Below are 24642 nucleotides of genomic sequence, written 5' to 3' on the forward strand. Positions count from 1 at the left end.
AAACTAATACAAAAAAAATAAGCAAAAAGAAAATAAGACTATACTACAAATAAGACATGTAAAACACAAAAAAATACAATTATAAAATTAAAAAGTAAACTAGGTATCACACAAAAAATAAAAATAATAAAAGAAAAAACAAAACAGTAAATCATTAGTAGATCTCGCAAAAAGCTAAACATTGTCATGATTTAACTGAACAAACCCAATTGGCATAAACCTAGACGCCCTTTGAATCGCAACCGGAAACAACGCAGTATTTCAAACTGCAGTTCACTTGGCGAATATCCAGATTTGAATTGTGTACGGTTTGGCGGATATCATTATATTTAGATCAATGGCGGACGCAGACGGCGCGGCGGTATTATTTGCCTACTATTTGCAGAAAAAGAGGTAGCCCAGTTGAAAGAACGCTTGCCTCTCACTTTGAGGTCGTAGGTTCGAATCCATCATCATCATCATCAGCCCATTAACGTCCCCACTGCTGGGGCACGGGCCTTCCCTATGGTTGGATAGGGAGATCGGGCCTTAAACCATCACGCGGGCCCAGTGCGGATTGATGGTTATTAACGACTGCTAATGCAGCCGGGACCAACGGCTTGACGTGCCTTCCGAAGCACGGAGGAGCTCGAGATGAAAACTTTTTTTTTGTGGTCACCCATCCTATGACCGGCCTTTGCGAAAGTTGCTTAACTTCAACAATCGCAAACCGAGCGCGTTTACCACTGCGCCACCATGCTCCTCAAATCCAGCACTGGCCTAAACCAATGATTGTCGAATTTGTTTTCGAATTCATGTTTGGATCGTAAATGATTAACACGTGCTCAGCGGTGAAGGAAAACATCGTGAGGAAACCCACATTCCCGAGTGATTCATTTTTTCGAGGTATGTGACTTAACCTCTATTGGGCTGGTTTTCCCTTCGCGGATTGGAAAGTCAGACAGGCAGTCGCTTCTGTAAAAAACCGGACCTGTCAAATCTTCAAGTTAGGTAAGCGGACCCTGTGAAAAACGGGATAATGCTAGGGAGATAATGATTCTATGTATTATACTGTGAACAACAAACTATAAAAAATAAACACAAGAAATAAACAAACCCATAAAACGTGCACTTCATCTTACATAACAACAAGTACAGTCATGAGCAATATCATGTACCCACTTTAGAACCCTGTCGCACTATCACATTTGACATTTAATGAGACTTACGGTTTATTTTCTCAAAAAATTTTATGTGACGTGGTATCAAAGTCCGGCCTCCGTGGTCCAGTGGTTGAGCGTTGGGCTCACGATCCGGAGGGGACATATCACAAAAATCACTTTGTGATCCCTAGTTTAGTTAGGACATTACAGGCTGATCACCTGATTGTCCGAAAGTAAGACGATCCGTGCTTCGGAAGGCACGTTAAGCCGTTGGTCCCGGTTACTACTTGGTGATGTAAGTACGTAGTCGTTACATGAGTCATGTCAGGGGCCTTTGGCGGCTCAATAGTAACCCTGACACCAGGGTTGATGAGGTTGGTAATCCACCTCACAACCCACACGATAGAAGAAGATTGTATCAAAGTGTATACATATTAGTACTCGTGACCGTACAAACATAGAGTAATGATTGTTCTAAGATACTTACAGTCTTACTTACTACCTATTCTTCGCTTACAAAGATGTAAATGTAATGAATCATTGCAAACCATCAAACTAAATTGTCGATGGCCAATTGACCGCTTAGGAAAACAAGATAAAAAGTACCATACCTACAAAAGTCGTCATTTCTACACGCGATGACGCGTCATTTTGAAACAGGAATGAATCATTCTTCATTAGAATGTTCAGGGAATGATACTATTATATTTATGTCACTACACTATTGTTTGTGTACAAATAAGGAATTAATTAAGCATAAAAGCTTCGGTAGATGTAAGTAATAGGAAAACGGAAAAATATCGATAAGTCAGTTAGTTAATTGGATTATTGTATTATTTCATACTAGCTTTTGCCCGCGACTTCGTCCGCGTGGCGTGTTATATAAGAGAGAGATCTTTGTGTGTGTGGGAGTGCATATCAAATTTCAAGCATCTAACTTATGCAGTTTAGATTTTTCCATACAATTTTTTTCCCAATAACTCCCATTTTTCAAAATACAGCCAAAAATAAACTTTATATTTACTAAGGTATGCATGCATGCTAGATTGAATCAATTGATTGAATTGATTTTTTTTTAATTGATTGTTCATTGAGTTTTAATTTTAATACACACTTCCTCTCTTCCCTTCAACGTTGCTGTGCCCTACAGGGTCCATGTTTTAGTTCCTATGCCTATGTAACACCCCATTGTACTACATGGAATGCAATAAATAATTTAATTGAATTGAATTGAAAACATCTATCTTACGCGGTTTCGATTTTTTCATACAAATGTTTTTTTCCCGCTAACTCCCGTTTCCGTGGGAATTTTGCAATATCCTGTTGCAACTAAGGTTTAAGTTAACTAAGGTACCTGCATGCCAAATTTCAAGCGTCTAACTTAAGCGGTTTAGATTTTTCATACAAAAGGATTTTCCCGCTAATTTCCGTTCCCGTGGGAATTCCGGGAATTCCTTTCTTAGTGCACCTCTACGGTACCTAAGCTATGTCCCTTCCAAATTTCAAATGCCTACATTTAGCCGTTCAGGCTATGCGTTGATATGTCAGTCACTGAGTCAGTCAGTTTCTCCTTTTATTTAGATTTGATTTTTTCATACAAATGTTTTTTCCCGCTAACTACCGTTCCCGTGGGAATTTTGTAATATTCTGTTGCAACTAAGCTTTAAGTTTACTAAAGTACCTGCATGCCAAATTTCAAACGTCTAACTTGAGTGGTTTAGATTTTTCATAAAAAAGGATTTTCCCGCTAATTCCCGTTCCCGTGGGAATTTCGGGAATTCATTTCTTAGTACACCTCTACGGTGTCTAAGGTACCTGCGTGCCAAATTTTAAACATCTTACTTGAATGGTTTAGATTTTTCATACAAAAGGATTTTCCCGTTAATTCCCGTTCCCGTGGGAATTTCGGGAATTCCTTTCTTAGTGCACCTCCACGGTACCTAAGGTACCTGCATGACAAATTTCAAACGTCTAACTTGAATGGTTTAGATTTTTCATACAAAAGGATTTTCCCGCTAATTCCCGTTCTCGTGAGAATTTCGGGAATTCCTTTCTTAGTGCACCTCCACGGTACCTAAGGTATCTGCATGCTAAATTTCAAATGTCTAACTTGAGTGGTTTAGATTTTTCATACAAAAGGTATTTCCCGCTAATTCCCGTTCCCGTGAGAATTTTGGGAATTCCTTTCTTAGTGCACCTCTACGGTACCTATGGTACCTGCATGCCAAATTTCAAACGTCTAACTTGAGTGGTTTAGATTTTTCATACAAAAGGATTTTCCCGCTAATTCCCGTTCCCGTGGGAATTTCGGGAATTCCTTTCTTAGTACACCTCTACGGTATCTAAGGTACCTGCATGACAAATTTCAAACATCTAACTTGAATGGTTTAGATTTTTCATACAAAAAAATTTTTCCGCTAATTCCCGTTCCCGTGGGAATTTCGGGAATTCCTTTCTTAGTGCACCTCTACGTTATCTAAGGTACCTGCATGCCAAATTTCAAAAGTCTAACTTGAGTGGTTTAGATTTTTCATACAAAAGGATTTTCCCGCTAATTCCCGTTCCCGTGGGAATTTCGGGAATTCCTTTCTTAGTGCACCTCTACGTTATCTAAGGTACCTGCATGCCAAATTTCAAAAGTCTAACTTGAGTGGTTTAGGTTTTTCATACAAAAGGATTTCCCTTCACTACTCTGCTCCTATTGATTGTAGCGTGATGAAAAGTATACTATGACCTGTCCAGGAGTGTGAAGAATAATTGTACCAAGTTTCATTAAAATCCGTCCAGTAGTTTTTGTTTCTATAAGGAACATACAGACAGACAGACAGACAGACAGACAGACAGACAGACAAAAATTTTACTGATTGCATTTTTGGCATCAGTATCGATCACTTATCACCCCCTGATAGTTATTTTGAAAAAATATTTAATGTACAGAATTGACCTCTCTACAGATTTATTATAAGTATAGATTTATTAAAAAGAAAACATCAGACGATATAACGCAGCCATTTTGTTTTTAACGTCATTCGAATTTCGAAAAATTTATTCATGTGTAAATAATACCCATGGAACTCTACGTACTCGCCCGCAGCGAAAAGTATGCGGGTTACAACATTTATTCAGAACCCTGTCGCACTAACATATTTGACATTTAATGCGTCTTACAGTTCAATTTGTCAAAAAAGTTAATGTGACACGGTACCAACGTGTCATTATGTATTGGTCTTATTGGTGCTCGCGACCGTACATAGGTAGTTATCGATTATTAGTTCAGATAAGTTTTCTAATGAAAATTCTTTATAATGTAATTCGTACAACGAGACAATCAAGACGCTTCGTGGCACATCAGTTATAAAATTCTGATAAATGGTTTAGAAGTTAGGTTATATAAATAGTTTAAATTACATACATAGCGGTCAAACACATAACCCTCCTTTTTGCTTCGGCGTAGTCGGGTAAAAAGAAGGCCTCGTTTAGGTGCATACTATATGAATGAAACTTTGAATGAAATTAGTCACAATTACTAACTATTATTATATTATTGTTCTAATTCTAAATAAGTTGGTGACGTAACGTAACGAACAGATAACATTCGTGGGTCATGTCATGATAGTTGATATCTATCTAAACGCGGCATATTATAAAACGTATGATTTATCAGAAATTGATATTTTATTGTTCGGTTTTTACTGTGTTGCATGTTTAAGACATAAATAGACCTATATTTTTTATCCATGGCAACACTTTCTCTTCCTTCAAACCTTAATTGTAACAGTGTGCTTCTTTAAATAAAAATTCAATTAAAAATACAAATCCGTTTAATTTAAAACAAACACAGTGAAAAAATTAGTGTCATTAACATTGGTGCCGAAACGTTCAGTTATTTCTCCCGAAGATTGAGTATATTTTGTGCAAAAGTGAATTAAATATAGTCGTGGTCGGCTTTGGATCGTCGCCATTTTTTCTTCTTTTACATGACAGCGCGTGCAGCATGTTCTCGTTGCGCGCTGCAAGTTGGGGGTGCAAACGAGTGTTGAATACACCACCACCTTCGATTATCGATTAATAAATTACAACGATGTGCATCGAAAACACACTCATCTATTGTCAAGTTTGACTTTGACAGTTCGAAGAAAAATAAACAATAAGCCGCCTATCGTGTTTATTAGAAATTTTCATGAACAATTCCAACATTTACGCTTTGTTTTATAGTGAATCCGATTCCGAATATAGCACAGGCTCGGAGCGAGACTACTGCGAAATGTCTGAAGAAAAACGTAAAAGATACAATGCCCTAAAGGGTCAATGCAAGTCATCTTTTACTCGTTTAGAGAAGTTTTTAGCCAATGGTCAACCATCGGTATATACATTAGAAACGCTTGAAGTGCGTAAGCAAAACTTAACAGAAACCTACAAGAAATACACAGAGATAGTTCTCGAGTTGCAATTGTTAGGCGAGCCTGAGGAGACTGCTGATGAGGAAGCGTCAGTAGAAGAGCGCTATTTGCAATTGCTAGCCTCCATCGAACGCCTCATCAAATTATGCGGACCCCAGAATCGTTCAAGGGATACTTCAAACGTTGTCAAGCTGCCAGCATTAGATATACCAACATTCGATGGAAAGGATGTATCATCATACAAGCCTTTTATAGAACTGTTCAACGCAGTAGTTGACAGCGATCAAGGTATTACAGATATACAACGCCTTTGTTTCCTCAAGAAGTACCTGAAGGGAGAGCCATTACAAATTATTGATAACTTACCCATCGCCGGTAAGTCCTACAAGTCTGCGCTGGATCTGCTAAAAAAGAGGTATGACAATGCTGCTCTTATTATAAATAGCCATGTTACAAGTTTACTCGACTTACCATTGCTACATCGTACAAGTGCTCATCAGCTTCGTGACTTTGTGGCCACTGTCAGGCAACATATGAGTGCATTAGAAAATTTAGACCAACCGGTTTCTCAATGGGACGCGTTGCTTTCGTGTGTGTTAATGCGTAAAGTCGATCCGTTAACAGTGCGGTTATTTCATTCGGAGCGGAGTGCCACACAGGCCACACAGGTTGTAACTGTTACTGATTTATTAAGTTTTCTGGACAAACGTGCAGTGTCACTAGAGGCTAGTCCCTCAACAAATGAAAAACCACCTAGCAAACAAAAATCTTATGTACATTTCGCTAAGGTTACTGAAACTAGTCAATGTAATATGTGTGCCCAAGGTCATAAATTATTCAAATGTCCAGCCTTTATTGCTTTAACACCACAACAGCGAGCTGAATTTGTTACAAAAAACAAATTGTGCAAAATTTGCCTTGCCTCTCATTCACAAAAATGTCGATACAAGTTCAAATGCTTTGAGTGTCATTCAGGCACACATAATACATTAATACATACTGCAGAAAACCAACCTGAGGCAAAGCCAGACACAGACAAGCCTAATCCACAAGTTAATTTGCATTCTTTCCAGCCTGTAACTGAAGGTGTCTTATTACCAACAGCCAAAATTTTAGTCAGGGGAGCCAACAATAAAAAGTTTATTGTAAGAGCACTTCTTGACTGTGGTAGCCAAACTTCATTTTGCACCACAGCTTTAGCTAAACAATTGGGGTTACCATTGATCAATTTACAGAAAAATATTGGCACTTTGGGTGACAATTGCAACAATTATACAAACAAGGCTGTTGATTTAAGCATAGAGTCATTAGTGAAGGATTTTAAATTGGATGTAACTTGCTCAGTCATTGATAAGATTACATCAAAGCTTCCACAAAGTCCAATCAATTTAAATTCATTCCAGTTTCCAAAGCATGTTTCACTGGCTGATAATGAGTTTAATATTCCTGGCGAAATATCACTTTTGCTTGCCAGTGATGTTTTCTTCAAAATTATTTTAGATGGCAAAATTGAAGGTGGTCACAATGATCCCATATTATTGAACACTCAGCTGGGATACATAGTGTCTTATGCAGGTTGTATAAATTCATATAATACAGTAGCTATGCATACAGTTCTTAATCCTGATCTTGAGCACTGCGTTAATCGATTTTGGGAGGCAGAAAAGGTACCAGATTTATATCATGAGTCTCTGTCTGAGAACGAGTATAGCGAAAAGGTTTTCCAAGAATCTGTATCTTTACAGGATAATACATTTCAAGTCAAATATCCGCTCAAAGTTGAATTGCAGGAAATTGACCCTTCCAATTCATATGCAATCGCATTACAAAGATTGTACAATTTAGAAAAGCGATTTCTAAAAGATGCTAATTACAAAGATTTATATGCAGGTTTTATAAACGAGTACATTGAACTAGGACACGCCAAAATAATTGCTACAAAAAATTGTGATCCAAAAGATGAACCGTTATTTTACCCTCCTCATCATGGGGTAGTTCGAAATGATAAACCTACAAATAAACTCAGAGTTGTTTTTGATGGGAGCGCAAAAACCAAAGGTGGTCTAAGCCTAAACGATCTTATGTGTAACGGTGCAGTTGTACAGCGTTCTCTTTTTGATATACTATTGTTATTTCGAATATTTAAATATACAATACAATGTGATATTCGTCACATGTATCGAATGATAGAAGTGCACCCTGACCATAGATGTTTGCAAAACATCTTGTGGCGAGAAAATGGAATTATACAGACTTTACAGTTACAAACAATTACATATGGACTGACTAGTTCCGCTTTCTTGGCCACAAGGTGTCTTGTGGAGCTAGCCAACATATATAAAGAAAAGTACCCATTAGCAAGTGCAGCAATTTTGAACAATTCATATGTTGATGATATCCAGACAGGTGCAAACACTCTTCAAGAAGCCTTTCAAGTAAAAGATGAGCTCATTTCGATAATGAAGCATGCCAATTTTTCTTTACACAAATGGGTTTCTAATAGTACAGAGCTGCTTAAAGACATGACAAACTTAGGTTCAGGTTACAAAGAGCTGGATCAGGACAAGTCTATTACTAAAATATTAGGCATATCGTATGATGCAGGACAAGATGTATTCCGGTTGAGTGGTCGGGTCATAACCCCCACTGCTAAGGCAACTAAAAGATCTGTGCTCAGTTCAGTGAGTAGGTTATATGATCCCATGGGATTTGCTGGGCCGGTAACTATGAAAGCCAAGCTGTTTTTACAACAACTGTGGCAGTGCAATCTAGATTGGGATTCACCTTTGCCTATTGAGTTAGACAAAGGCTGGAATGAATTTTATAAGAGCCTTACGGAAATGCCGGATATTATTATTCCACGTTATGTACAAAGCTCTGGTGCAAGTGATGTTGAGCTTTTAGGTTTTTGTGACGCTTCATCAACTGGTTATGGCTGTTGTATTTACATAAAGACAAAAATTGATGGCAAGGTTTACTGTCACTTGCTTTGCTCCAGGTCAAGGTTGAATGGTATTAATTCAAAATTAACAATACCTAAATTAGAGCTCAATGGCTCCCTACTGTTAGCCAAATTGATTTTTCATGTGTCGTCGCTTTTAAAAATAACAAATATTCATTTATTTTGTGACTCTAAAATTGTCCTTGGGTGGCTAGACACATTACCTATCAAGGTTCCTGCTTACATAGGTAACCGCATAAAAGAAATCCAAAAATTTACCAAAGATGCCTCCTGGCATTTTACGCCTGGTTTATTAAATCCAGCCGATATTTTATCTAGAGGATCAGATCCTAAGGACATATGTGAGAATACACTCTGGAAGCATGGGCCTGACTATTTAAGGGACTGTCAAAATTATTCATTTTATTTGTCTCATATAGAGAAACCATTCCATATAGAGTCTTATAATTCCAGTGACAATTTATGTAATCTAAATTTAGATAATAACACTATACATCCTTTCTTTGAGAGATTTTCAAGTTTGTATAAATCAGTACGAGTTATGGCGTACACCTTGAAGTTTATTAACAAATGCAAACGCAAAATTGTCAGTTGCAGAGGAATTACTGTAGGAGAGTTCAGAGAAGCTTTAAAAACCATAATTAAAGGAGTGCAGAGGCACTACTTTGCCGAAGAGTTCAAATGTATGTCTGAAAACAAGGAAATAAAAACTTCTCTGAAGTCTCTACATCCTTTCTTGGATGATGATGGCATTTGTAGAGTCGGTGGTAGGCTGCACAATGCCAACATTAATTTTTCCAAAAAGTTTCCAATAATTTTACCAAAACATTGTCACATTACTAAACTGATAATTAGACAAGAGCATTTGTCATTAATGCATGGAGGTTTAAAGCTGGTATTGAGCAACTTATCACAAAAATATTACATTATTAACGCTGTAAGAGAAATCAAAGGCATAATACACAAATGTGTTGTATGCTGTAGATATAGAGCTGATACATGTAAACAGCTTATGGGCTCTTTACCCAAGGATCGTGTTAATCCTTCACGAGTATTTGAAAAGGTAGGCACAGATTATTGTGGGCCTTTTGAAATTAAACAGTCTTCAAAGCGAAATAGTATTGTTAGTAAGGGTTATGTTGTCTTGTTTGTGTGCTTTGCTTCCAAGGCCATTCACATTGAGGTTGTTTCGGACATGTCAACAGACGCATTTTTAGCAGCTTTCAAGAGATTCATTTCCCGCCGGGGAATTCCATCAGACGTCTATAGTGACAATGCCACTACCTATAAAGGTGCAAATAATCAGCTTCAGGACTTATACAAATTACACAGTACTAAAGAATTTCAAGAAGCTGTTTGTAGTTATGCTCTACAGAAAGAAATTAAATTTCATTTTATTCCAAAATACAGTCCGAATCATGGCGGTCTCTGGGAAGCGGCTGTCAAATCATTAAAATTTCATTTAAAGCGAATTTCATCTTTTCGTCTATTTACCTATGAACAATTTAGTACCATTATGGCTGAAATAGAATGCATTTTAAATTCACGACCACTGCTATCTAATACTTATCAGGATCATTCAGATTTCTCATGTCTGACCCCCGGACATTTCATAGTGGGTGGTCCACTGACAGCTATTCCCCAGCCGGATTTAACAAATATTCCTTCCAATCGACTACGCTTCTGGAGGCATTGTGAACAGATAAGGCAGCATTTTTGGAAGGCCTGGTCCAAGGACTATTTGGCGTCTCTCAATCAAAGAACTAAATGGAGAAAAGACTTTCCTAATACTAAGGTAGGTGATGTTGTTTTGTTGTTCTGCCATGTCTTCAAGGAACTTTCTGGTTTCCACTTGTTGGGTTTGAACCATTTCTGTCTCTAATTTTAAGCTATCTGTTAAATCCCCCAGTCTATCTATCAATTTTGTTGCATTTAGGGTTTTGTAATGTTGGCATGACACTATTAAACCCTTTAAAAACTGAAATGCGCCATTGTGTCCAGTGATAATGGCTTGAGTTAGGTCAGATTTATAAGATAATGAGTCCTTCCCTATGTAGTTGATGAACCTGATATAGATGTCATGTAAACTGTCAAGCTTGGATACATCTAACATTTTATCCCAGTCAGACATCAATGTTAGGATACTTGCATCCAAAGGGTTACAATCCCCCTGTATTGCCTGAATTAATGTATCCTGGATACTTTGCTGATGATGCATAACTCTTGTCTTGTTCTCGAAATCCTTTAGACAAGCACTCGAGGCTTGATCCATGGGATTGTATACTGCATCGTCAAAATCAGGGTCAAATCCTTCCATCTCGTAGTTGGGATCTGTATTGACAAAAGAGTCACAAGCCTCTGATGATAGCTTGAATATGTGGGATTGGTCTGTCACCTTATGTTGTGCATGTAACTCCTCAAGAGCACTTTTAGCTTTTTTGTCACACATTCTCAAGTTCTTTAGTACCTCGTGTTCTGTTAGAGTCGTTGTAATATTAAGCTGACGGGAATTTGGGGAAGAAGGTCTAGAAGGGGTAAAAATGTCCTGTAATCCCTTAATGAAGTGAGGAAGCATGGGCATATAGGATCATCTCATTTGCTATTCGTATAAATTGGTATTGGGTGGTCCACTGACAGCTATTCCCCAGCCGGATTTAACAAATATTCCTTCCAATCGACTACGCTTCTGGAGGCATTGTGAACAGATAAGGCAGCATTTTTGGAAGGCCTGGTCCAAGGACTATTTGGCGTCTCTCAATCAAAGAACTAAATGGAGAAAAGACTTTCCTAATACTAAGGTAGGTGATGTTGTTTTGTTGTTAAACTCTAATGTCCCACCTCTCCATTGGCCCTTAGGCAAAATCACTAAGGTGTTTTATGGCAATGATAATAAGGTTAGAGTAGTTGAAGTTCAAACCGCTAATCATAAGTTACACACTCGAGCTGTATCAAAAATTGTAATTCTTCCAATAGAATAACATGTTTTGATATTAATTTGTGTAATAATATTTTTCTTTAGTTAAAATTGAGTTCACCTTACCTTATAATTTGCCTAGCATTTAAACATAATGTTTAGTATTTAACTAAAATTAGTTCATAATTAAGTATTACCAAGCAAATTTTTCTTTGACCAAGAAGCTTCTTTACTAAGTGGTCACTTTCAAAACTTAAAAAATATATAAAAATAGAAATTATTTAAAATTTAGGTTCCGCTGTAAAATTTTCCTACTTTCAGTGTAACTTGTAGTGTGCGTCTCTTAATCAACTCAACATTTAAAAATTAAAGAAACTTCTTGGCCATTATTCATATTCTTGCATATTGTATTTGTTGCCCCCCCTAGATATGTTTAAGACATAAATAGACCTATATTTTTTATCCATGGCAACACTTTCTCTTCCTTCAAACCTTAATTGTAACAGTGTGCTTCTTTAAATAAAAATTCAATTAAAAATACAAATCCGTTTAATTTAAAACAAACACAGTGAAAAAATTAGTGTCATTAACATTGCACAATGTATATATTTGAGTCTCCGTTCCATTAAACATACACACATAAACTCACGTTCGTAATCCCTAATAACAACTAAATCATTAAGTATTCTTTGGAAGTCAGCATTCAAAACAAAAATTATAACTCGAGCAGATTCGCCCAATCCCGTCAATCTCGAATGGGATATCGTCATATTGCTTCGGGATTGATCCCGAAAAATTAGACGAGATTCCGCGAGATCGGTTAGGGCGTTACAGGGTGATCACCTGATCGTCCATAAATTAAGATGATCCGTGCTTCGGAAGGCACGTTAAGCCGTTGGTCCCGGTAACTACTTACTGATGTAAGTAAGTAGTCGTTACATGAGCCATGTCAGGGGCCTTTGGCGGCTCAATAGTAACCCTGACACCATGGTTGCTGAGGTTGGTAACTTCACAACCCACACGATAGAAGATGATCGTAGACTTGCTTCTACATCAAGATTAGCATTTTATCATTTATCTTTGACCCATGCAAATAGCCTATTATCTTTCCCGGTTCGCTGAAAGAGATTTAGTCATGTCTTGTGTATAAATAGTTGAAATGGATGAATAAACGTAAATAGTCAAAAATGAGGATTTCGGTGGCGCAGCGGTTAACGCGCTTGGTCTGCGATCGTTGAAGTTAAGCAACTTTCGCAAAGGCCGGTCATAGGATGGGTGACCACAAAAAAAAAGTTTTCATCTCGAGCTCCTCCGTGCTTCGGAAGGCACGTTAAGCCGTTGGTCCCGGCTGCATTAGCAGTCGTTAATAACCATTAATCCGCACTGGGCCCGCGTGATGGTTTAAGGCCCGATCTCCCTATCCATCCATAGGGAAGGCCCGTGCCCCAGCAGTGGGGACGTTAATGGGCTGATGATGATGATGAGTCAAAATTACATTCACAAGGTAACTTTACACGAAATACACTGCCCACATTTGGTGTCCATTGTAAGCAAATGTGCATTATTGATATGACGGTCGTCACTGTAACAATAGTATCATATTGTACCTATTATACTGTATTACATAACTATTTGATCGACGTCTACTGTTACAGATGTGTGTATTTGCTCTGTGTAAGGTGGCCATAGCTCTTGTGGAAGTGGATATACGCAAAATTCTAGAGATAAGCAGCTAGGTTGTCAGAGGAAGACCTAATGAAATGAAATAAAATTTATTCGCTCTAGAAGGACGTACGTTGACTAAATTGGAGATGTAAAGGCAAGGGTAGGTTAAAGGTTAGGTAAGGGTAGTGGAATTCCAGTTATTCCAGACAAAGGTCAATTTTGGAATTCCATATTTTTCATGTGGGATTGTTAAATCGCCACAAGTACGTGTATGAAACAATTGATGAATGTGGAGGAAGCAAGCGAAATGTGTCAGGGTTGAAGCAAATGGAATTCCATAGACTCTGCTTACCCCTGTGGGATATATGCGTAAGTTTAGAGCCCCATACATACAAAAACTCACGCCCGTAATCCCTATTGGGGTGGGCAGAGACACATGCAAAGACAACTTGCAAGCTATTTATGATACAAGTTCCTAAGATGGTTATGATGAACCTTATGGTGACAAGGAATTGGTATATCACCCATAAGAATTGTCCGCCAAATAAAGGAAACAATCCTTTTGTCGGACATATATTATATTAGAGATATTTTAAATAGCTCTAAAACTAAAAAAAACAGTTAAAGGCTCGTTGAGTTGTGTAGTTAGTGTAGTTAGTTCATCTTGCGATAGATGTACCTCCGACTACCCCAATTGGGTTCTGGATCAATCTGGGCCAGCGCGTGAGCTTATGCTATGTTGTTATTTTAATTTAAAAAAAGAAAATAGTCCTTTATTTAACAACACATTAAATACGATAGTATGCGCACATGATAAAAAGAAAAGTATAAACTACTAGCTTTTGCCCGCGACTTCGTCCGCGTGGCGTGTTATAAAAGAGAGATCTTTGTGTGTGTGGGAGTGCATGTCAAATTTCAAGCATCTAACTTATGCAGTTTAGATTTTTTCATACAACATTTTTTTCCGGCTAACTGCCATTTTTAAAAATACAGCCATAACTAAACTTTATATTTACTAAGGTATGCATGCATGCTAGATTGAAAACATCTACTCGTATCTTACGCGGTTTAGATTTTTCATACAAAAGGATTTTATCGCTAATTCCCGTTCCCGTGGAAATTTCAGGAATTCCTTTCTTAGTGCACCTCTACGGTACCTAAGCTACCTACCTCCTTTCCAAAGTTCAAGTACCTACGTTAAACCGTTGAGGCTGTGCGTTGATATGTCTCAGTTTCTCCTTTTATATATGTAGATACCGTAATGTCTTTACGCTATCGACGATGATCGTTGCTCATGTGGTCGTCATGCGCGCCCTAAAAACCGAAAAATCTCGGGTCACCCTAATTGGGGATATAGTTCTAGTGTATTCAATATAATATATAATTTAAATATCGATTCGCTGCTACATACTACGTGTTCACTCCACACCCGTAGATAGATACCAGGGGGGTTAAAATGGCCACATCGAAGCAATTCATCTAGGAAAGCAATATTGCAATTTGACATTTGCGCATATAAAAGTAAGTGCGCAATGCAAACAAATGTCAAATTGCAATAGTGCTTTCTTAGATGAATAAATTGCTTCAATGTTGTCATTTTAACTCCCCAGTACAGTTTACTTCTTAATTGTGGCCACCGCGCAGTGCATTCCTCGAGACAACAGAATATATATATGTGAATATATATATGTGAATCGATTATATCGATTCAAATATATCGATTCACACCTACCTATCTGTTTTACAATAAGATGTGTTTATAATACTTATGTTAACACTACAAATGTGCTTATAATATATAATATGTATGTTGAGAACAGTGAATTCAAAATCTCGAATTTCCCAAACTAGATGTACAAACTACAGTCACTACCTAAAGTTGCGCCGACGCACACGTATTGTGTGATCCTAGTTATCAACTAGTATTACAATGCCTGACACAAGTCACTGTGTCACTGATACTAAGAGTAAACATACATGTAGATACTACACACTACATCCATTGCACTTGCAATTCAAACTCAAACTCAAAACCGTCTTTATTCAATAGGTAACATAGTTACACTTTCAAACGTCAATTTTTACAAAGTATTTTATTTGTCAAATTTCTCATCCGCCTAAAACTACACAACCTGTATTGCAAAGGAAAAGTAGCTGCTAGAAAAACCCCGGCGCAGGGCTCGAGATGTTCTTAAAAAAAAAAACAATATATATTGTTTTAAAATATCAGTAATTTGGCTGCCTAATATTAGTCTTCTTATGTTTTATATTTGTCCGTATCAGTTTTCTATATATATATTTTTTGGATAGTTATGTTGTCTTTTATATTATTACTGTGGCGTCGTGGCATAATAAATGTATATTTTTTTCGTTTGTTGAGTACAGGGTGTTAATGATTTTGAAAACTGAGGGATGATTCAGACCATTAATTCGGTCTGAATCATTCCCGTCAGTATTTGTTACCTGTACAGGGTGTAACAGAGTAACTGACATCGTAACAAATACTGAGTGGGGTTGTTTCGGCTCATTATTCCGAGTTAATATCTAATATAAATATTTTTAAAAACCTCGTTAATTTTGCGACAGAAAATTCCACTTGGTATTAACTCAGAATCATGGTCTGAATCATCCCCCTGAATATTCGTTACGATGTCACTTACATCCTGTATTTTAGGAACATAAGCAACTGAACGTTTTCTAAATTTTTCCATTTTTTTCTTTACTTCCACTTGTTTTTTCCTTGAAATTGAGATATCATTCTCTTGAAGTATATTTTCCAATGTGTATTTATTTTGGCCTAGGACGTGTCCGTGAATAGGCCGATGACATCAACCGGGTTGCTCTTGGACCACTGCCATTGTTTTCAACTCGTATTTGATCGAGACACACTCAGTGACCGTTGCCTGGAATGTTCCCAAAGTGGGAACGTTCCCGTTGTAAAAACTCTAATAGCAAGGATAATGTCCCCGATTCCTGCCGACACCGCCTAATTTTATTTTAAGTTATATCCGTCAATTTCTTATCCGTCATTGTCCGTTGAATTTTATTCATGTAATTTTTATGTATATACCGATGGTGTATCATAAATAAATAAATAAAAGGAAAGGGACGGATGATTGTCAACAAGTTAATTTTAAAACGAATGAATAACCGAATAAAATAGGCATCTCGCTGGTATGTAATCCGTTTGACGTGCTGTCTACTTAACTCTGTCGGGTTATTGGCCGATGTAAAAGTTTTAGACGGTTGTTTTAGATTTCTGCTAAAATTGATGTGTATTCCGTAAATTTTATGCCTGTCGATTACCCGTCCCTTTCTTATTCAACGGATAAGAAAATGACAGATAAAACTTAAAATAAAATTAGATGGCGTCTGCAGGAATTAGCATCACTGGCTGGTTTTCTTCTTCAAATTGATCTTTTTTGTGCTCTGGTCACACTCCGGACACTTTATACAAAAACCTCGTTTTACACAGACACTACACATTGACGTTATCGTGCACGCGACACTATTCCTGTAGGATTTACGACATGCCCGGGCAGACTAGTAGCTGAACGATTTCTGCTTTTCTTTCGCTCTCAGTCCAGCGTTGAAGCAATTCTCATCGTACCATTTGAGAAGTCTAACAAATGAAGCTTTTATACAGGGTGTTAGTGACGTCGTAACGAAAACTTTGAGGGATGATTGAGACCATGATTCTGAGATGATATGAAGTAGAATATTCCGTCGCAAAAGTATGGAACAGAAAATAATAAAAAGAAAAACAAAAATTTTCATGAATTTTCCAACGGAAAATTCCACTTGATATCAACTCAGAATCATGGTCTGAATCATCCCCCTCAGTATTTGTTACGGTGTCACTAACACCCATACCTACTTGTATGGGTACAGTATGTACTTGTGCGGGGTGTAAGTGACATCGTAACGAATACTGAGGGGGATGAAACAGATAATTATTCTGAGTTAATATCAAGTGGAATTTTTCATCGCAAAAGTATAGAATTGAAAATAATTTTAAAAAACTAAAAAAAAATCATGAATTTTGCGACGGAATATTCCACTTGATATCAACTCGGAATCATGGTCTGAATCATCCCCCTCAGTATTCGTTACGATGTCACTTACACCCCGTATAACATAAGCTAATGGTTATATTCCAATAACTAAGTACGCATACCTCACCGAGCTTTGTTAGACCAACGTGATAGGTGGTGAGCCGTAACGCCGTCTATAATGGTCGAGCCAACTGTGTTAGTGAAAACTGCACTAAGATAATATATAATTTAATAACTAATTGATGCAAGTCCGGTACCAGGGTTCAAATTAATGATGTGATAAGAAATAGTTTCCAAAACCATGAAGGTTTCTATTAGTGTGAACTGCACACACGTCGCCAATCGAAGTCAAGGTTTTCAAGCTTGCTAATAAACTAACTGTTAGCTAAAAGATATTTACTAGTTTAAATTTTAACGTCTGCTATGAGCTTTTACGAGTATGTTACGTTGCAGCATAGAATAAGGAAGAATACTATGTTTGAAACGGGGACTCTCCGCTCCCCACCAGCGGCTGAGCTAGGTTTACCTCATCCCCTCGGTCTTACATTAGTCTTCAATCGTATGGGCGTTAGACGTCACACACAGATGCGCGTGTCTATTTAAAACGAAGTGTTCTGTATAAAGTGTCCGTTGTGTGTTTGAGAGACAATTTAATATACCAGATGGTTACTTTGTCGCAGATGTCGATTAGGTTTTCTTAGTCACCTAGACGCGCGAGAGCGTGTCAAGCCAAGTTCAAGTAACAGAACTGGCGAGCAGCACCGTGTGTAATATTACACGAACCACATTACATTACATTTGGAGCCACTTTTGACCTCCTCATAATACAATTAAGTACATCATATTTTTTTTTGACGTGACTAATTATAGATTTGCCGCAGATGACATTAACTACTTGGCCGGACAAATGGGGAGCGCTGAAGGCTCTCGCCCGGTACAACGTTTAAGAATTAATCGACCCTAGTGGGTCGATAGCGATAAGCGCTGATTGAGGGAAATCGTCGACCAGGTCGGCGGGGTCGGTATCGCGGTCCTGAAGTTTAGTGTCGCGAGCTGATTGGCCGCCTCTATGGCTAGAGTAATCGGGTCGCCGGGAACTATTTCACATAAACGTGGCAAATTGGGTATACATTTAAAGTAGTGCAGTTTCTACTACCACAGTTGGCTCGACCATTATAGACGGCGATACGGCTCACCACCTATCACGTTGCTCTAACAGAAAGCTAGATGAGTTTGTACGTAGTTCATCTTGCGATGGATGTATATTGTATATGTTACTCCATTGGGTAATAGTCTGCAAAGTCGTCTTGCGTTTGTGGATCTGGCTGTATTAGGAATATGTGCGTTTATTAATGGAGTTGTATGAAGCAAAATATGAATAGGTGTTTGAGTTTCCTCTCGCCTCTCCGGATCTATACGACAGATGTGGGACGCCAAACGAGTTTCTTATAACTAGCTAAAACTTTCATCAAACAAAACCGAATGTTTGCGGAAAATCACTCTCTCTTTTTCTCTTATAGGTGATGTTTATAAGATTTGACAAAGAGAACCTTTTTTTTTACTGTACTGTTTATCACACACTTAAACCCTAGATAGTTATCCATCTTAGGACTTCAATATCAAGTGCTAGTTGTCATCTGGTGCCTTATTGCTATACACATCTCATTCCAACGGATACTGTGTATTGTATAAAAAAAAGTTTAAAAACTACAATACGACTACAGACAAAAACGCGCTTCAAAAAGGGAAAATATTTCTCCGACATATTCCGAATAGTGTTTAGGAGTGGTAAAGCAACTATTAGGACAGATTGTGGCATATATTTAGAAATATTTTCTTGTTTCACACTTTTTAGAGTACGATTTTTCTGTTATCGGGTTCTAGTTTTTAAATTTTTATTTCTTTTATTTACTCCCAAGTATATTCCTTCACATTTGCCCTTCGAACTGCGTTCAGAAGTCGAAATTCAGGGAATTTCCAACTATACGACTCATAGTTATAAATAAAACGGATGAAAATACGTTACATAGTTGTATCCGAACAATACCTATAATCCAGTAGGTACTGATGACGTCACTTAGCTGAATTAGCTGCTAGATAAAACAGGTAATGCAAATTTTTCTTGTTTATGTTTTTTGCATAGAGTTGGGAAGATTTTGACAGAGGCGATGATGTCGTAATTTGGTAGATTTGTTGTTTTGTTGTACTCTATATTAACTTGTAATGTAGAATATGAAAAAATGTATTTCTGTCTATCTATCCGTCATCATTTGCCTAGCATTATCCCGTTTTTCACAAGGTCCGCTTACCTAACCTGAAGATTTGATAGGTCCGGTTTTTTACAGAAGCGATTGCCTGTCTGACATTCCAACCCGCGTAGGGAAATCCAAGCGGGTTTAGCACCGTAAGCACGCGACTCTTTCTCGCCGCGACAGGCCTCGAGTGACGGATGACGTATGTCGAAGCGAGAAAGAGTCGCACGCTTACGGTGCTAAGCCCGCAGGTTAGGTTACATACCTCCGATGCATTTCTCGGGAAATGTTGGTTTCCTCACGATGCTTTCCTTCTACCTATCTATATCAGTCTATCTATTGATAAAATTGAATGCAATGAATTTTATTTTTCATGGCACTTATAAGTGGCCATCTTTGTAGTATAAAGAAGTTAAATAAATAAATAAATAATAAATAAATAAATAGTTAAATACTTACATATTTAGTTTAACGATGAAATATGTGTGTTTACTATGGAGTAGTTTTACGATAGACAGATTAATCTTATCACAGTTGAAATTGCGTAATATCGAATCTAATCTAATCTTTATTTTAGTTTAGTAGGAGTTGTCTGATCAGGAAAACTATTGTTAACAATTATGATGCAGAAATTAAATGTAGGTATCATAATTTAAGTAATAAACGGTTAATTATTCCATTGCTTAAGTGTAGAGATAGTGTTTCTGGCTTGAAAAAGCATATTTTTAGATAAGCAATTACTGTTACTGTCAACGTTTCTATGTACAGTCATGAGCAATATAATGTACCAACTTTAGGACTCTGTCGCACTATCATATTTGACATTAAGTGAGACTTACCAGTTCGATTTGTCAAAAAAGTTAATGTGACATGGTACCAAAGTGTAAAAATATTAATGCTCGTGACCGTACAGTTACCAAGTCGTATATTGTAATTTAATATAGTAATCAATTTAAAATTCACAATCCGTCTCCGTTTTACTTTAGTAAACAATGTGTACGTCATGCCGTGACGAATGTCACAAATCCTTCGCCGATGAGTAACGTCGTCAGTATTCTATGAGAGTATGAGCTCTACGTAAAAGTTTTTTGCATGCGAGACCACGTGAGGCGGCCGGCGTCAATGATACAGCGACCAGTCGCCTCTCAACCTCTACACGCTTATCACGACGCGACACAATTCAATTAACCAAACATAATCCCATTTCAAAATAATTATTGAAACTACGAACGCGTCCCTAAATAAGACCTTCGAAAAAAGTTAGAGCTCCCGCGCTTTTTCTACTTTCTTAAATCTTGGCGCGTTCGGAAATAGGTTTTGTTGTTGTGAATATCGATGTGATAATTAGTTCAAAGTGGATAATTTCCGCGAATGTTCGGTGATGTAACTGTGAACTGTTGAATGTGGCTTTGTTTGTACCAGTGCAAACAGTGTGTTCTCAGAAGAAACTGAAAGTGTTTTACTGGTACGCTAAATAAAGGAAACTTCCTCGATTCTAGGTATGTTTTCTTTGTTATTCGATAGCCAGAAGTCTATAAGATTTAGAACGTAAGAAAAACACTCGTATAATTGTCGTACTTGTTGGGTACGTTATTGAAATCGGCAAATCGATCATTTTTAATCTGTCGTAAAACAAATTCAGCGGCGCAAAAACAAATATTATACTTTTTAAGAATCGCGTTCGAAAACTTAATGAATGAAGCTTTATTACTTTATAAATTCGTGCACATGCTTCGGGTTTTGTGGCGTACAGCCAAATTTATTAATAAAACTGCTTACAGGAATCTTAAATTTACACTTTATACATATACTTGACGTTATTTCTGCGCTGTACACTGCATTTATCCATTGAGTAAGGTTATTTATAAAACAAAGATCCTTGATTGTTGTTACTCAAGTTTCGAAACAGGAATTATAACTTCGTGAGAGAGTTTTAAAGTATTCTCGCGTACCTAATAGTATTATGATGACGAGATCTTTATTAATACAATCTACGTAATTTTCGACGTTTATCTTATGAACAAATTAATTAAATATGTACATAAATACTCACTAAATATTTTGCAATTGGTAATATATGCAATATTAACAATATAGGAACTGTTCAATATAAAATTATGTGATAGAAAATATGTCTTGTTTTATCCTGGCCTTGATTTTCAATCCTTGACCTCCAAGTGTGAACTAGAACTGACGTCTTGAACCGTCATCATTTCAATGCCAACATTGTTTGACCAATTATTGGTACATTACTTAGCACAGGTTAAATTTGCAATTATTGGCTTTTATGTGCAATTGAATGGTTATACAGGGTGGCTTCCAAAAATAGGTAGAGGAAATATAGCTTTTGAAATGTAAACATACACAGTGTTACTACAAAACAAAGACTAAAAGATAAACTATGTTTAAAATATAATCCGTACACGAAAGAAGTCCCGAAGGCCGCGGCGCTACTGTCGCAGATTTTGCATACAATTATTATGACTTGTCAAGTTAGTTTCATTAAAATCCGCCGACTTCTTTCGTGGCCCGAAATACTATTTTAAACCTAGTTTATTTTTAGTTTGTGTTTTGTAGTAACACTGACAGTGTCGATTTGGTAATACGAAACCGCCATCGTAAAAGTTTAAGAAACAAGCGACAGCTTCAGTATCTTTTTTTTTTTTTTTTTTTTTTTCAAGAAATATGAAAGAGCACAAATTTGAAGATATTGAGGTTTAAAGATATGATTGTTGATTAGGTTTGTACTATTAACCAGAACGAATACCTCAATAAGTGATTGTTTCAATAAGATAACATTTTACAATAGTTCCAATGCGCGGTAAAAGTTAGATCTGTAAAATAACGTAGGCTAGTGTTGTGACGTTCATTAGCATAGTGATGTATCAGTCGATATTAGGTCGATTGACTTATTACTATCCAACAGTACCTTATCCGTAAAGGTGACCGCCTATTTATTCATTGATCGTAGGTTATTTATAAGGCACCCTTCCAAGCATTGCACCCCTTTGCACACTTGAAAAATTACTTAGGTATTTATCTAGATATCAATAATATGGCTTATTCTTGTTCTACATTTTTTTATGTATCGTTATCTAAGTAGTTTAGTCTGAAACTAATTAGTGTGACATAAGTACTTAATTTTTGTTTTTAATGGGTATTTAAAAAGATTTTAAATGATCCTTTTATTTCTGTTTAGTTTAACATATGACCAAACTATGAAATAACCTCTAGAATAGGATAGTTGACTGGGTCAAACATAAATCACAGAATGCTAATTTAAAAACAGAAGCCAGTCTAAGATGATCAAAAATATTTTTTTTTTTATTGACTTATTTTCTCATTTATTTTTTTATTGAATTTTAAAACCTGACACATTTTAATGTTGAGGCCACTAGGACCATATTTCTATTTAGGTTCAATAGAAAATTTTGTTTTTGACGTTTCTAGAATCTAGACAATCGAAATTCGTACTTGTACTTTTTGACGTTTCATAAAAACTTACGATAAAAAGTAAACTTTCTTTTGTCAAATAGTATATTCATTGTACTATTGAATTTCACATTAATAATTTCTGTAAACCATATGGCAAATTGACAACTCTACTTTTTTCATGTCTCTCGTAGATTGTCACATTTAATTTCGTATTATTATTCATTATTATACAATCCACACTCTGTAGGTCTTTCAACATTGACATTCAGCCAAAAATGCATCTCGGTTGAAAATAAACTTGTGGCTGTATAAATCAATGACCGTTGCCGAATGGAGGAGAAATATTTTATAACAACAAAATAATTGGCTACCATAGGCCTGTGGTTTGTTTAGGTTTATTTACTATGACTTTTTATGTTGGTTTCGAAATAAATAACGATTGTTTGTTTGAGAAAATTTAATTCTGTTGATGATTTCAACAGTCGGAACGAGTCATTCGTTTTTACACGCATTTTTTTTCCGAGCTCACTAGTATTAGCAATGATACAATAGGGTAGTTTCCAACTAGTCAAATGTGTTACTTTTTACTAAACGTAATTTTTTTATGAGTTGACTTATTGTAGATTTGCCGCAGATGGCATTAACTACTTGGCCGGAGTTTACTAAACGTCACAACACGAAATTACTATGGAATTGGGTCGTGTACTAGGTTTAAGATAAAACTAGGTTTAAGATAAATTATGAAATTCTGATTCTAAACAAAGACAGATCTAAAACTAACGGAAAACATTTTCTTTTTTCTATTTAACTTATTTATGAATTTTAATAAAGAAAATCGTAATAATAAGTCCGACATTTTATCATGTTTTTCTATGACGTCACAGTGGGCTTTCATACAAATTCCATGTTTTGACGTTTAGTAAAAAGTAACTGATTTGACTAGTAGGAAACTAGCCTATTTTTGTGAAAAAGCAACCTGTGACGTCATAGAAAAATGTGACAAAATGTCACACTTATTATTATACTTTTATTTATTAAAATTTATAAGTTGGTTAAATAAAAAAAAAGAAAACTTTTCTGTCACATTTAGATCTGTCTTTATTTTGTAATCCTATTTCGCGTTGACACTGTTAGCTTGCGATCGTATTCGCTAATGGGTTAGACAGCCACAAGCAATCAGAAGACAGGTTGTAGCCTTTGATACAAAGTTCTTAAATCTTTTATGCATACATACATAATTTAGCGCCTATTTTCGACCGAGGTAAGCAGAAACTATGGTATTCCATTTGCTTCGATCCTGGCACACTACTCTTGTTTCCTTTACATTCATCAATCGTTTCATACACGCACGCCGGTTCAGAATAGTGGTTAACTATTTTGTACACAAATGTAGTAGAAATCCTATGCTGTTCTGGGAGCAAATAAAAAACATAGAAAACGTTCTGCTGCTTCTCTTCCCGGGCATGTCGTAAAAACCGATAGAGGGATTGTGTCCTCTAACATGATGGACTAATGTTATGGGCGATAGGTTGATCCCTTATCACCATAAGGTTCATCATATCCAGCTTACGACATCGTATCAACAGTGGCTGCAAGGTGTCTTTCGAAACTTGTGGCTCTGCCCACCCCATTAGGGATTACGGGGTTTATGTATGTATGTAGTAGAAATAAAGTTACTTATCACGTACAACTCAGTCGATGCTATCAAAACTGACAACCTACACGCATCAGAACTGGTTCCGATAACATTCACACACATACACACACACACATAAACATACACATACATAACTGTATGACTGCAGAGGTCAATCTCG

General features: G+C 36.7%; 1 protein-coding gene across 3 annotated transcripts in view; it reads left to right on the forward strand.

Moving 5' to 3' along the window:
• Positions 1-24642, forward strand: part of LOC126377796 (ankyrin-3-like) — a 215637-nt gene that overhangs the window by 120062 nt on the left and 70933 nt on the right. The gene's annotated exons all lie outside the window — the stretch shown is intronic.

Source organism: Pectinophora gossypiella, chromosome 24 (genome assembly GCF_024362695.1).
Source record: "Pectinophora gossypiella chromosome 24, ilPecGoss1.1, whole genome shotgun sequence".
NCBI lineage: Eukaryota > Metazoa > Arthropoda > Insecta > Lepidoptera > Gelechiidae > Pectinophora > Pectinophora gossypiella.